Source organism: Squalius cephalus, assembly GCF_949319135.1.
Source record: "Squalius cephalus genome assembly, chromosome: 2".
Lineage (NCBI taxonomy): Eukaryota > Metazoa > Chordata > Actinopteri > Cypriniformes > Leuciscidae > Squalius > Squalius cephalus.
In genome coordinates, this window is record NC_137123.1 from 5,724,904 (window position 1) to 5,740,957 (window position 16,054).

Here is a 16,054-nt window from a genome sequence, read left to right on the forward strand (position 1 = left end):
TACAAATACATTTTATTTCAACATATTTCAGTCGATTTTTACTCATCTCAGTAGGCTATAGCAAAGCAGTTTCACACACAGTCGCACGATTCATATTTAGGCTAAACAGTCTTCACAAATATGTACCCTTCATTCATCTCACAGAAACGCGTTTCATATTATAGAAACGCGATTCATCTTTTTGCGGTTTACATAGGCCTACACTAACGTTATTCCATAACGTTATTCCACATTAACACTTGAGAAAAGATAACAGCCCTACCTCACTCCTCAGCAGGATCTATTGCTCCTCATATCAGCACTGTTCTGAGGAAACTTTTCTCCATAAGGTAGGTTATATTATGCCTCACTCGCGGCGCTTTGTTTACAGCTGATGTGGGCGTTTCACAGGTCTGAAATGGTTCTCAGAATTTGCATTTGAATAGCACTCGCTCTCCGGGGAGTGGTCACATTACTTTTGAATGAGCTCGTAATGAGCTCGACTGGAATCGCTCTATTTTTATACAGATTACAGAAGCTGAGAATATTTGTTTTTTATATAAATTACTTCATTTAAAAGATGCGATCTCAAGCTTTATGCCCGTGGGTCTGTTTGCCTGTTTGACTGAATTTTCGCGGAGTTATAGATCATTTTCGAACGCGTTTCAAATGGGAGTTTACTGACAGAGAGAAGGCAGAAATCGAATCATGTTAATTTTTCTTTATTTGTCAAAAAGCAAAACACTTTATTTTTATTGTGAGTATACAGAAAAAAAAATAGAAACTGAACAGGATCGATTGATGTATTACACGAAAATGAAAGATCAAAATTAACAGAGCATTTTGTGTTTTGTGTTTGCGCGGGCGCGTTTTTGGTCCCCAGAGGGTTAAACACAGTGTGAGCCAAACATTATAACAAAACACTCTAGAATGCATAATTTTAGTGCTGCAAGACATTGGCATTACAGTTATTATAATAGCAATCATTAAGAGATGATTTTATCATCATAACATATTGAACAGAGAGAAAATACATTGAATAAACAGTAACAGTTCGTGAAAATCCAGCAGTCTGAAACTGAACATGTGGATCCTCTGAAACAGTGATGACATATAGTGTAGCTTTTATAAGAACACACCAAATGAAGTGTTTCTACAAATTCACACACAATAACAGACAAAACCCTAAACGTGTGACCTGCAGTCAGACCCTCCATTCAGAGAAGGGCTGACAAAAAAATGGGACGGCAAAAGATCTCAAAGGTTATGAAATGTTCATTGAACACTTAAATAATACATACAATATAAAGCAGCTTGACTACCTCATATGAATGAACCTCTCCTGTCTATTGGTACGTTTAAGAAGCATTAATCTGTGAGATCAGAACTGCTTATTATGAATGCTGCGTGCATCTTCACATATAACTATGTTAACTATAACTATAAGTAACTCATTCATATAAGCAAAATTACAGATAATTTAACCAATTATATCTATAGCAAGCTGAATAATTCTTAATGTAATGTGTTACTCATTTTCACATAATGAAGTGAAAGTGACTTGAAGGCTAATAAATATGGTAACCTTTAGGCTACGGCCGCCCCACTACAAGTAAGAATTGCAATTACAGATCTCTACATTTGCATTCTTACTAGTAAAACCTTGTATTTAATAGATGCAAAACAGAATTGTATTTACAACTATTCAAAAAATAAAAAGTAATTGCAACATAATTGTGACTCTAGATCTCATAAAATGCTAACTCTAGACCTCAAAATCTGGATTTACATCTCACAGTGAGAGTTTATATCCTTCAGGGTTCCTAACATTTTTCATTTCAAAATTCCATACTTTTCCAGATTGGATTCAGTACTGCATGGGGTCATCAGATACAAAATTCACTTTCACTCCTTTTTTTTTGATCCTCAAAAAGTCTAAACACTCTCAATAATCAAGCCATTTGGATTTTCTGAGCAATATGATGTCATATTGCTCATGCTCCGCCCATGACCGCTGACGGACTGTCCCATGTTAGCATATTTCCTATGCATATTTCCGCCCTCAGCCATTTGTGTACTGTCCGCCAAGGCAGGTTGCCATGACACCCCCCATGGAAGAGGGGTGAGCAGTTTCTCATTATCATTTAAAGAGACATGCACCGAAACGGGTTGCTGTGAACAGAACTGTTTTTGAGGAGGTAAAAAGGGTGTTGTTTTACACAACCATTGAGGAATTTTAACCAAAGTATGTTACAAACTTTACATGAAGACCCTAAAGAATCATAACAACTTGTGGAAAATGGACATTCAATGACCCCTTTAAGTATTTGGGACTCTTACAAAAACTCCCGTTATAATCTATGAAGCTGTCTACACTCAACAATGAATCTCTTATTTACATTGAGTTTATATTTTGTTGTTATATGTAAGGATTTGTGAGTGTGCAGGAATCTATAGTTAGCCAGGTAAGGTAAGATCCTATGGGTTTATGAATGAAACGCTCGTTTTAAAAACTTCACCATCTACTGATATTTGTTATGACATCTGCTTCAAACATTAGAATGCTCATTATAACTTTCATTACCTCTACAATAAGTAAGTTCACTTCAGCAGATAATTACTCTTTGACAGCGATGCTATAGAAATATAGTGAGCTACTGCACAAAATTAAGTTCATAGACAAAATTCTAAATGTCTGCACGCTTGTTCCTCTGGCACACAAGGTCTTAAACTTGAAATTGCATGAAATAGTCACAGTTCTAATATTTAAAGTCACAATTAGATTTTCATTTTTTGCTCTGAAGAAATGGCCTTTCATTTATGTCTTTAAGGTTCCTTACACGAGTTTGTTAAATCTGACACAGAGACACTGAAGAATCACGATAAACCAAAAATCCAGCATAGAGCGGTTCAGTGAATGTGGTGTTAAATGTGTGTAAGTGTGTGAGTGTGTGTGTGTCAGAGACGCTGTAGAAGGACAGAGTGCCGACAGACCAGTCCAGATACACTCCTACTCTGTTAGAGGATGAAGGGCGAGGAATGTTTATGCTCTTATTATCATGCCAGGCAGAGTAAATCGTATCACAACAGTAAATATTCCAGGCCTTGTCATTGAGTCCAAACCGACAGTCACTCCCTCCTTTCCTGCTGATTCCTTTATATGCCACTGCTACATGACCCCATCCAGTCCATTTAATCTCCCAGTAATGGTGTCCAGTCAGACTCTCTCGACACAGAACCTGCTCACAGTTCTCAAATCTCTCTGGATGATCAGGATACAGCTGAGGCTCTCGCTCACATGCTGTTTTTTTGTTCCCTTCTGACAGAGAGAGACGAGTGTGTGCTGTGTTTGGATCCAGAGTGAGATCACAAGCATCTGAACACAGAAAGACAGATCAGAAGAGCTATGGCATTAAATATGCATAGGTGTATGCATGTTTGAGGACTCACATTTCCGCAGTCCTGGTGTGATCCTGAAATTTCCTCCATGTTCCAAACTGAACAGAGACAAAAACATAAAAAAAAAAAAAAAAAAAAAAAAAAAAAATGTAAAAAAAAAAATAACTGATAACTAATTTCCAATTAAATATTTTAACTGTTGTGTAAAATAGATACAGCATCACAGTGGTTTAAGGAAAGATGATTAAATACTGCATTTGAACCTGATAGACCACAACAAAGTGGTAAGAGTAATGTGCAAATTGTGATTTAAACATTTAACCCTTTGATCATTAGGCTCAGGTTTAAATCTTAGTAGTCTGCCTTTCAATGTAAAATGCCCCATTTCAAAAATAAAAAAAATAAATTTGTCTTAATATATTTAATGTCTTGATTTGAGCAATGTTGATATATGCTATCTTTTTCTTAAGTGATTTTTATGGATTCTGCTACATTTTGTCAGAAAAGGCAAGGTTAAAAAATTCATGATACACAAGAACATAAAAACAATTTCTTAACAAAAGATTAGATGACCCCATCACACACTGCCCCACATACTTGAGTATCTGCAGAGAACAGTTTGGATCCTTTAGTTTGTTAAACAGCTGAACTCCAGATTGTCCTGGGTGATTGTAGCTCAGATCCAGCTCTCTCAGGTGTGAGGGGTTTGAACTCAGAGCTGAAGACACATAACCACAGCCTTCCTCTGTCACCATACAGCCAGACAACCTACAGAGAAAGAAGAGTGAGTGTGTGTGTGTGTGTGTGTGTGTGTGTGTGTGTGTGTGTGTGTGTGTGTTTATTTTTTCAGCCACTGGTCATTGTCCATTAATATTAAAAAGAAAATAGCAGCTTGAACATTTTGCAGTTTTTATCTTTTTGTTTTGCACAGAAGCAATAAAGTCATACATGTTAGAAAAAACATGAATTAATAATTAATTTGTTACATTTATAAAGCACTTTTCTGGGTCCTCAAAGCGCTTTACATGGAAGAAGGAATCTCCTCAACCACCACCAATGTGCAGCATCCACTTGGATGATGGGACGGCAGCCATACTGCGCCAGAACACACACCACACATCAGCTTATTGGTGGAGAGGAGACAGTGATGAAGCCAATCAGTATATGGGGATTAGGTGGCCATGATGGACAGGGGCCAATGGGCAAATCTGTCCAGGATGCCGGGGTTACACCCCTACTCTTTTTCGAAGGACATCCTAGGATTTTTAATGATCACAGAAAGTCAGGACCTCGGTTTAACGTCTCATCCGAAGGACGGTGCTCTTTGACAGTACAGTGTCCCCATCACTATACTGGGGCGTTAGGACCCACACAGACCACAGGGTGAGCGCCCCCAACTGGCCTCACTAACACCTCTTCCAGCAGCAACCTGGTTTTTCTCAGGAGGTCTCCCATCCAGGTAGACCAGGCTAACCAGGCTCAGCCCTGCTTAGCTTCTGTGGGCAACCAGTCTTGGGCTACAGGGTGATATGGCTGCTGGCAAAGTGAAGGTGATGTTGTATTCCTCATCTGCGAATCACTTAATATAAAAGTAAATGAGTAAATGTAAACTTCACCCATTTATTACCAAACTGTGCAATAAAGTCACTCCAAGGCTCTCTTTACACCTGGCATTAGAGTGTGTTCTCTATGTTCAGATCTTGACCATATTAAAAGCCAGGCATAAACACTGACACATTGTGATCACTAGGGATGGGCATTATTAATCGACGATCGATAATTGATCGTTAAGAATTTCGTCGATCACGTTTATTTGTTATCGATTAAACTAATGCAGGTTGCGTTGCGTAGTGTGAGTCTTGAAGCAATGGAATTCATTTTAGCGCGGAGGTACCTGTGCATCCCGGCAACGTCAGTCCCCTCAGAGCGGGTGTTTTCGGCGGCTGGACTGGCTTGCGGTCGCATCTGATCCCAGATCATGTCAACATGCTTATCTTTCTCAACAGAAATCAGTAGACTGGTGCAGAAGTTCTATGGGAACTTCATGTGTTTTCTCAGATCGGATAGCTATCTGATTTATCAAAACGATTCCATTTACACCTGGTCACATAAATGTGTTTTTGCAAAACGGATATAAATCCGATCTTGAATTCCCGCGCTATATGCATATTTAAATTGTTGCACGTCACCGAAAGCAACTGATATGAGCTGCATTTTATTGATCATCAGCGAAAATTTCTAAATCAAAGACCGCAACAAGATATTGCGGCAACAGCCCTGGTAAGATCATTTCGGTTCTTTACTTTTAATGAAGATGATTGTGTGTTGATGAATGACTTTCACTTTGATTTGCGATAGTTTGCACGTTGGCTTGATGAATAGATGCTCATCTGTGGTGATGCGTGTTGAAGTAGCGTCGTCATATCTGGCTTTAACATGACATATAGCCTATAACACGCTCTCACACGTTTATTTCTTAGCATTTTTGGGATAAGTCAAATTTACATATGTGGTTTCAACAACCAGATGCATTTACTCTTGTCCAGTTTCGTCTGGAATGCGGCACAGATCTCCTCCTGAAGTGGTTTGAGCGATCGGGTTTAAATCCGTCTCGAATGCGTTTCGGAGGGCATTTACATTTGGTCTTTTCACGATCGGATAGCTATCCGATCACAGAAAACGGATGAAGTGGCCATGGGTCTCTGTTTAAGAACGCCGGCTCGCAGCTGCAGGATCCGCTGTTTTAGAGCACCGCAGGGCATATCTTCAAGTTTACCAAACGTCCAGTTTCACTGCCACAAGTTGATCTTCTTGTAATAAAGATCTCATCGAGGACAAACAAACTGTATTTTTGTATTTTCATTGCATTTTTAATTTATAAAAAGTTAAAGAAATAATGAATTTCAATATAAAAATATTAATGATTAATCGATAGTCGATCGTTAATTCTCCCGACGATCGACTAAGAAAATTTAATCGAATGCCCATCCCTAGTGATCACTTCCCTAAAAGTATATTTGCTGTACTTTCAGGGTGGCCATGGATGTGTTCTGGTCTATTTTAATGAAGTCTGATAGGTGTGTATAAGTTTTGTTGAAAAGTTTCAGGGTAAAAGTGTTTTAAGCCTAATTCTATTGAAGCATTAAAAGAAATGCCGACAGTGACCTTGAAGTGAGATGCACCAATCAGAGTAATTACAGTGCTTACAGAAAGCATTTTATATCTAATAGCTCAATCAACAACAGTTCACAGCACATAGCCTATTTTTCTTGCTTTCTACATACTGGTGCTACTGCTTCAAGTTATGCATATGTTCACTTAAAAATAAAAAAATAGCATATTTTACCAACATAATAACTTATTAATGTATTTCATCATATATTACCTAACTCTTTATATCATGCCAGACTTTGGTTGGTTTGGATTAGATTCCTCATGGCCTGTATTTTTAACAACCCCAATTTATGCATCACCATTATGGAAGTCTTCAATAAAGGATCACAGTGCGCTTTTTGTGTTTGAAAATATTTCTGCAAACAATTAGGTGTTAAAGCAACACTAAGGAAGTTTTCCTCTTCGGTCGCCCTACAGGTTGGAAACGGAATTGTCCATTACTGCTGTCGTAAATAATTTCGCCATCCACAGCCTACTGTCGCACGCACGCTCACTGTTCATCTAGCACCAGCTTTGGAATGAACGATGTCCACAGACAAGGTAGAGTATGTTGCATGATTTCATGAAATTATGATGTATTGCCACATCAGAAACGAAGAAAAACTAAATAATCACTATTGTAACGGTTGACGTAAAGCAAGTCAAATTTGTAGTTTTCTTGTCTCATTCGAACTACAGAAAAGCGACCAGGTTTGGAAAACTTGCATAGTGTGGTTATAGCAGATATAGGGCTGCAAAGCGAATCTAGAAGTGCCTTTCACCCTTTTACGACTTGATGAAACACTGATACGATTTTGGAACCATTATTTTAAGGTAAAAAATGTTCCTTAGTGTTGCTTTAACAGCAGCCAACTATGAGGTAGAGCAGTTAACATCCAAGCTGATCATGAGGAAAGCTGCCTCATGATCAGCTTGCTCCTAAGACTAAGCATCTGTTTTAGACTTCAACAGATATTAGACATGTAAAGCTTTATTACTAAACACCTCCATCAGGAATTAATCAGAGATTAGTAGGGCTGTGTATTGAGTACGATCATTTTAAAGGTTGTATCAGTGATTTCAGGCCCAAAAATAAATGATCATATTCATCTTATCTTTCCTAACAAACCGCTAGCTGCCCGCCCCATAAGCATGTAAAAAAAAAAAAAACGCGTCTCTGTAGGCAGCCTAGGCTCTGAGATCTGCACACAAAAAACTATAGCTTTTACCACCACTCAAAACCAAAATAAATAGTGTTCCAACCAATCACCGACAGGGGTGGGTGTTGTAAGGTTTTCACGTGCAGCCGTCATAGGCAACCGTGCACGAGGGCAAAACCTCACAACACCCACCCCTGTCGGTGATTGGCTGGAACACTATTTATTTTGGTTGAGTGGTTGGTGAAACCATTTGTTTTTGTGTGCAGATCTCAGAGCCTAGGCTGCCTACAGAGACGCGTTTTTTTGACAGCATGCTTATGGGGCGGGCAGCTAGCAGATCGTTAGGAAGATGAATGTGATCATTTATGTTTGGGCCTGAAATCGCCAATACCACCTTAAAGGTACCGATAGAATTGCTTAGATTCTATTGAGTATCGAAAAATGACTTCTTGTTCGGTACCAGATTTCGATTACTAAGGGGTTAACTCGTCAACGTCAGTGAGCCAATAAGCACTAAAAACAATAGTTTACGCGGTTATGACCAGAGACGTGGCTCACGTGAAGTGTGTAAGCATCCCAACCCCCTAATATGAGGCGCCGTCTAGGGCTTAAATCAAACTTCCTTCACGCACACATATATGAAACACTTGCATACACATACAGTATACTAAGTAGTCACACAAACTTGTATACTGCTGAATGCTCAAATAAATACATATGAAATGCACAATGACACACCTAAAGTCACTCTTGCAAATACACGCAAACTCTACACACAAGAGATGCGCGGAACTCTAGGCGCACATACTCATATGAGACGCGCGCGCACACAAACTCTCCACGCACATATGAGACACGAGCACACACACACAAACTCGCGCACATAATTAATGAGACGCGAGCACACACACAAACTTGCGCACATACTCAATGAGACGCGAGCACACACACACAAACTCTCCGAGCACATAGTCATATGAGACACGAGCGCACACACACACACACACACACACACACACACACACACACACACACACAATACCCTAAAGATGTGGAAAAGTTTATCAAAAGTGTGGCTACATTTCTCCAGGCTCGATACCAACAGCATGCGATGCAGTTTTTGCGGTAAAATAATTCCTGCAAAGACCGGTACCATGACAAATATGATAAAGCACTTGACAGTGCACGGAGTAAACATACAGTAAGAGCAGAAAGTTGCTCCGTCTTCGACTGGTAAATGAACAGATACCTTGTTGATCACTCTGACAGTGTTTATATTGCAATAATGACCTACTGAATGTACAAAATTATTGTTCAAAAATGTGTTGGTTAGTCAGAATTTTTTTTCAGTAAGGATGCATTAAAGTGATCAAAAGTGACCTTAAAACATGTGTAATGTTACAAAATATTTCTGTTTCAAATAAATGCTGTTCTTTTGAATTTATTCATCAAAGAATCATGAAAAAATGTATCATAGTTTCCAAAATATTAAGCAGCAAACTGTTTTCATATTTCTGAAGGATCATGTGACACTGAAGTAATGATTTTGAAAATTCAGCTTTGACATCACAAGAATAAATTACATTTTTAAATATATTCAAATAAAATAACAGATTTTAAATTGTAATACTATTTCACAATATTACAAGTTTTACTGTTATTGATCAAACAAATTCAGCTTTGGTGAGCATGAGCTCTTTATAAAAAACATTTTGTTCCTTTGTGCTTTTTTTTTTGTTCCTTTGTGCATGAGGAGCATGAGTCAAAATGAAAAAATAAAACAAAAGTTTTTCTGAGCTAATGTGTTATGTAATCTTGTTAACCCTCTGGGGACCAAAAACGCGCCCGCGCGTTTTGCTCGTTTTTTTTTTTTTTAGCAATGAAAATAAACACTAAATGCTCTGTTAATTTTGATCTTTCATTTTCGTGTAATACATCAATCGATCCTGTTCAGTTTCTATTTTTTTTCTGTATACTCACAATAAAAATAAAGTGTTTTGCTTTTTGACAAATAAAGAAATATTAACATGATGCGATTTCTGCCTTCTCTCTGTCAGTAAACTCCCATTTGAAACGCGTTCGAAAATGATCTATAACTCCGCGAAAATTCAGTCAAACAGGCAAACAGACCCACGGGCATAAAGCTTGAGATCGCAGCTTTTAAATGAAGTAATTTATATAAAAAACAAATATTCTCAGCTTCTGTAATCTGTACAAAAAGAGAGCGACTCCAGTCGAGCTCATTACGAGCCATTCAAAAGTAATTTGACCACTCCCCGGAGAGCGCGTGCTATTCAAATGCAAATTCTGAGAACCATTTCAGTCTGTGAAACGCCCCCACATCAGCTGTAAACAAAGCGCGTCGCAATCGAGTGAGGCATAAGTTTCCTCAGAACAGTGCTGATATGAGGAGCAATATCTCCTGATATGAGGAGCAGATCCCGCTGAGGAGTGAGGTAGGCTGTTTTCTTTTCTCAAGTGTGGAATAACGTTATGGAATAACGTTAGTGTAGGCCTATGCAAACCGCAAAAAGATGAATCGCATTTCTATAATATGACTCGCCTTTCTGTGAGATGAATGAAGGGTACATATTTGTAAAGACTGTTTAGCCTAAATATGAATCGCGCGTCTGTGTGTGAAAGAATAAACTGCTTTGCTATAGCCTACTGAGATGAGTAAAAATCGACTGGAATATGTTGAAATAAAATGTATTTGTATAAGCAACGTATTAAACTGCAAATTAGCATTTATATGCCCTAATATTTCATAAAACCAACGTTACAGTCAGTCACTTGTTGACTAGATTTGGGTACAGTTTTTAGGCTACTGTAGAATATACTGCCACATCAAATAATCTTTTGTTTAGCAATTTCTGCACATATCTAACGTTATATATATATATATATATATATATATAACTATATATAACTATATTATTTATATATATTATATATTTTTATATATATTATATATATTATATATATATATATATATATATTATATATATATATATATATATATATATATATATATATATATATATATATATATATATATATTTGCTATATTCAAACTAATGAATACATATGATAAAATGTAGGCCTATAATCTTTTTTCTTTTTCTTTTTTACAAAGAAAGAGTACACTTGAAATATTGTTGAAATTTTAATTATTGTTGTTATTGTAACATTTTTAATAAAATAGCAAAACATATTTACAAGATAGATGTAAGCGAAATGGTCAATATAAGTCTTCTTCTCAATACATCTTTTGTCCTTGCATTGTGGCTCAGTCAGTGTCACACCTGAATGAATGGCTAATTATGCAGAGTCATTATGCAGAGTGGGTGGGACATTGTAATCTAAGGTGTAAACTACTCCTCCCCCTCGCATATTGGCTTTCCAAGCAAAACCTGTTTTACACCATTTAAATCAATGTATTTTTTTTTTGTGGACCATAAAGCAAGACTATTTTCACATAATTTTGAAGCTAGAACTCAAAGGGACAACATCAATTAGTCAAAAGTCTTGTGGACACATATTTAATATGTGTTTTGTGGTCTTAATTCAGCAACTTTCATTTAATTTTTTTCCAATAACCACGCATAAACATTATTCTCTTAAAAATACAAACATCTACATACACGTTGCTCGCATATTATGGTAGCCCTGTTTGTGCTATATAGAGTGAATTTACACCTTTGCCATTAACATGTTTATAAATAACTGAAAAAAGCACAAATGTCAGAGCATGTCAGAACATCTCAAGGACCCCAAAAACAGCTTGGTCCCCAGAGGGTTAAAATGGATTTCATAAAATTGGTATAGAAAAAAGTATCGTTCAGGAACTGGCATCGAAATCAAGGTATCGGTATCGAAATTCTTTGAATGATACCCAGCCCTAGAGATTAGACATGGAAACATATTACTACAACAAACCTTAATATCTCCAGCTGACAGTTTGGGCTCTTCAGTCCATCAGAGAGCAGCTTCAATCCCGAATCCTGCAGGTCATTGTTGCTCAGATCCAACTCTCTCAAGACACAGTTTGAAGATTGCAGAGCTGATGCCAGACTCTCACAGCACTGCTCCAAGAGATTACAGCCAGCAAGACTATGGGACAAAATATGTAATAAAAGAAGATAACTTCACTTCAGAAAAATGTGTTAATTGTAAATGTACAGAAATTAAACACTCACAAAGCTTTTCTGCAGTTGATCACAGCTGGTATCAGTCTTCTTCTACCCTCATCTGATGTGTTGTATTTCTTGAGGTCCAGCTCATCCAGCACCTCCTCTGACATCTGAAGCATGTAGGCGATTGTTGAGCAGTGAGCACGAGAGAGTTTCTTCTTTGAGTGTTTGTCTGATTTCACAAACTCCTGAATCTCTTTGGATAGAGTCTGATCTTTGACTTCCAGCAGACAGAGGAACAGATTGATGGATCTTTCAGCGGAGAGTCCATGTCCATCTTTGATCTTCTCTTTAATGTACTGTGTGGTTCTCCTGATGCTCTCTGAGCTGTTCTCTGTGTGGGTCAGTAGATCCTGTAAGAGTCTCTGATTGGACTCCAGTGAAACACCCAGCAGGAACCGCAGGAACAGATCCAGCTGTCCGTTCTCACTCTCAAGGGCTTTATCTACTGCTTCCCTTTGCAGACAATGAACTACATCCAAAAACTTAGATGGGTCGACATTTTTCACTACATAAAGGTAAAACAAATAGAAAGCAGCGAGAAACTCCTGGACGCTCAGATGAATGAAACTGTAGACTTTCCTCTGGTGAATCACAGATTCCTCCTTAAAGATATCAGTGCAAATCCCAGAATACACTGAGGCGTCAGTGACGTCTATGCCGCTCTCTCTCAGGTCCTCCTCATAGAACATCACATGGCCCTTCATCAGCTGTTTAAAAGCCACTTCAGCAAGTTTCACAATCACTTCTCTGTTGGACTACATGAGTTTCTCTGGATCTCTCTCTTCATACTTCTGATTCCTCATGTTTATCTGAATCAGCAGGAAGTGGATGTACATTTCAGTCAGAGTTTGAGGGATTTCTGCACTCAGATCTTCTTCCAGGAGCTTCTGAAGCACAGTGGATGAGATCCAGCAGAAGACGGGTATGTGGCACATGATTTTGAGGCTTCTTGCTCTTCTGATGTGTGAGATGATTCTGCTGGCTTGATGCTCGTCACTGATTCTCTTCCTGAAATATTCCTCCTTCCGAGACTCATTGAATCCCTGAATCTCTGTCAGACGGTTTATGTATTTGGAGGGGATCTGATTGGCTGCTGCTGGTCTGGAGGTGATCCAGATGAGAGCAGAGGGAAGCAACTCTCCTTTCATGAGGTTTGACATCAACACCCCCACTGATGAAGTCTCAGTCACATCAGAAACTTTCTGAGTGTCTGAAAACATCAGTGTGATTCTGCTTTCATCCAGACCATCAAAGATGAACACAACTTTACACTCTTCATAAATCTTTGAGTCCAGATCTTGAAGTTCAGGATGAAAGTCCAGCAGAAGTCTGTGAAGACTGTACTGATGATTTTGGATCAAGTTCAGCTCTCGAAATGGAAGCACAAACATGAAATCTACATCCTGATTGGCTTTTCCCTCGGCCCAGTCCAGAATGAACTTCTGCACAGAGACGGTTTTCCCGATTCCAGCGATGCCTTTAGTAAGAACAGTCTTGATTTGGTCTTTCTCCTCACATCCTAGTACAGGTGAGGCTTTAAAGATGTCATTACAATCGATTGCAGTGTCTTGTGAGTGAAGTGTTCTGGCTGTTTTCTCCATCTGTAAAACCTCATGTTCTTCATTCACTCCTTCTCTCTCTCCCTCTATGATGTAGAGCTGTGTGTAGATCCTGTTCAGGAGCGTGTCATTCTCTTGGAGTTTGATTCCCTCAAATAATCTCTCATACTTGTTCTTCATGCTGGTTTTGTGCTGGTCTTTGACTCTCTGCAGCTCTCCAGTCTCCAGAGTGTGTCTCTGCTGGACTGCTTCAGTTTTGTCCTGCCTGATGTGGGTGTCATAGTGGGATGTAGATGACGGTACAGATCTGATCAGCTCCTTTCCCTTGCTGAAAAAGAAAATAACATAACAGCAAAAAGGAATATAGCAGTGACACAAGGACAGCTGACGACATCAGAAATATATTGGTTATTAGAAATAAGTTTTACACCCTTCATCAAGTTGCTCCCCTGTACAGTGTATATGTTACATATTTTGGAGTGCATTTAGTGCTCTTTCATTTAGTTTATTAAATCATTATAAATCTGATATGCAGTACAGTAAATTAGCGAGTAAATGTTTATACTAACAGAGGATCAGAAGACACTGGTTCATCACTTAATCTAGGGGGTTGCTCCATGGATCTGCTACTCTTCACAGACACACCACTGGGTTCTGGAGACTCAAAACTCTGACTCTTCTTCCTGCTGATTCTTACAAAAGACAAACAAAACAGCATTTTAGACAATTTTTAAATGGGTTAGTTCAAAAATAAATATTCTGTCATTCAAAAAATGAATTACTTTCATTAATCTTTAAAACACAAATCAAGATATTTTAATAAAACTGAGAAATTCCATTCAAAGTCCATTACCACCAATTTTTTTTAAAGATCCAAGAGGGTCTCACTAAAGGCTAAATTAAATTTGTTCATCATATAAAGTGATTGTATCTCTTCACAAAACTTGGATTAAATCACTCGATTCATATGGATTTGTTTTATGATGCCATTATGACCATTTTGGATCTTCAATATTTTGTTGGCATGAACTTTCAGCAGAAGGGACAGAAATCTCCCAGGTTTCATTAAAAGTAGGCTGGGTGACAAAATAATAACAAAATTACTGCAATATAATTTTCCTTGATAAAAAGATATCAAGAGTTTGATAAATGTTCGATAATGTTTATGTGCTAAAAGCGGAACGAAACTCATTTGATCAACGCACCACACAGACCATTTATCCACTCAGCTCAAAGTCCAAACAGCAGCGCAGCGTTTACTAGATCAGATGTGTTTACTTGCTGAATGGTCTCGGTCACACAACCACTAAACAGCGCTGTGAGATCCAGTGAGAAGGGCTTGAATTCAGTGAAGAACACAACCGTGCTGACAAGCAGGAAACACTGTGCACAACGATGCAGTCAAAAAAGCTTTTCAATCTACAAATCACATCATTTATCATGAATTTACTGTAGTAACACTAACTGCACCATGGAATTGTGGCAGAAATGTGGGATATTCAGATAGAATTTGATCATATTATTATGTAGACATGTATTACATATAATTACAGTATTTTTTTGTGATAAAGCTATAGTGTTTGTGAATTTATACTAAATGTATTTAGGCTACTATTTTTCATATAAAGTACCATAGAAACCATATAGTTACATTCTACCATGGTATTGAGGTGCTGTACGCGTGGTTTTAACTGTGTTAACTAAATATATTATATTATGGATGACCAATGGTTAATTTTAATAAAACTCAAATAGTCTGAATATTTATATTTTTACCATTTAAAAATGAGGTTGTTAATTTTTACAGATGTGTCTGTTTTTGTTAATGAACATTGTGACATGTGTAGAGGATATGGTGTTCTGTTGTTGTTGTTGTTGTTGTTTTAAGGTCGTCAATCATTATTGTGACGTTTACACCTGAATGGGCGTCCCTATAAAAGTCTGACGCAGACCGGAAGCGCGATAGAGAAAGAAGGAGGGAGCTGATTCTTTTGTTTTGTAACGCTGGGTTGTTGGTGTGTCTCGTTTTTTTTTTAATTATTATTCTTTGTTTACCTTCAATTTTTGAGTTAACAGTTTGTTTTCTCCCGGTGGTTTGTTGTTTTTGTATTAAGTTGAAACTTTGAGTCTTTATTTTTTTGTTTTTGTTTTTGTCTTACAGCCGATCAGGGAGTAGTGACCAGGGAAGTATGTCACGTGACTTCCATTTCGTAAAATCTAGGAAAGCACATTATTAAAGGGTTAGTTCACCCAAAAATGAAAATTCTGTCAGTAATTACTCACCCTCATGTTGTTCCAACCATGTAAGTCTTTCGTTCATCTTCGGAACACAAATTAAGATATTTTTGATGAAATCTGACAGAATTTTGACTCCTCCATAGGCTTCCAGTGTGACCGAAAATCACCGGCCCAGAATAGTTATTAAAACATCGTTAAAATAGTCCAAGTAACTACAGTGGCACTACATTAAGTTTATCATGCGACGACAATACTTTTTGTGCGGAAAAACAACAAAAATAACGACTTTATCCAACTATTAGTGTTCCTCAATGTGGGCCTCTGACGAGAGTTCATGGGAGCGCCAGTGTTGGAGAATTTTCCTTGATTC

The 16,054-nt window shown here is 37.8% G+C and overlaps 1 pseudogene across 1 annotated transcript in view; it reads right to left on the minus strand.

Annotated features, from left to right (window-relative positions):
• Positions 1 to 656: 656 nt before the first annotated feature.
• LOC307154454 (protein NLRC3-like) overlaps positions 657 to 16,054 on the minus strand; it is a 29,427-nt pseudogene continuing 14,029 nt past the window's right edge. Inside the window, exons 4-8 of the transcript XR_013824040.1 lie at positions 11,891 to 13,774; positions 11,631 to 11,804; positions 3,976 to 4,146; positions 3,430 to 3,476; positions 657 to 3,355 (exon numbers count right to left, since the gene is read on the minus strand). The product of XR_013824040.1 is annotated as a protein NLRC3-like (transcript). The remainder of the gene's footprint in view (positions 3,356 to 3,429; positions 3,477 to 3,975; positions 4,147 to 11,630; positions 11,805 to 11,890; positions 13,775 to 16,054) is intronic.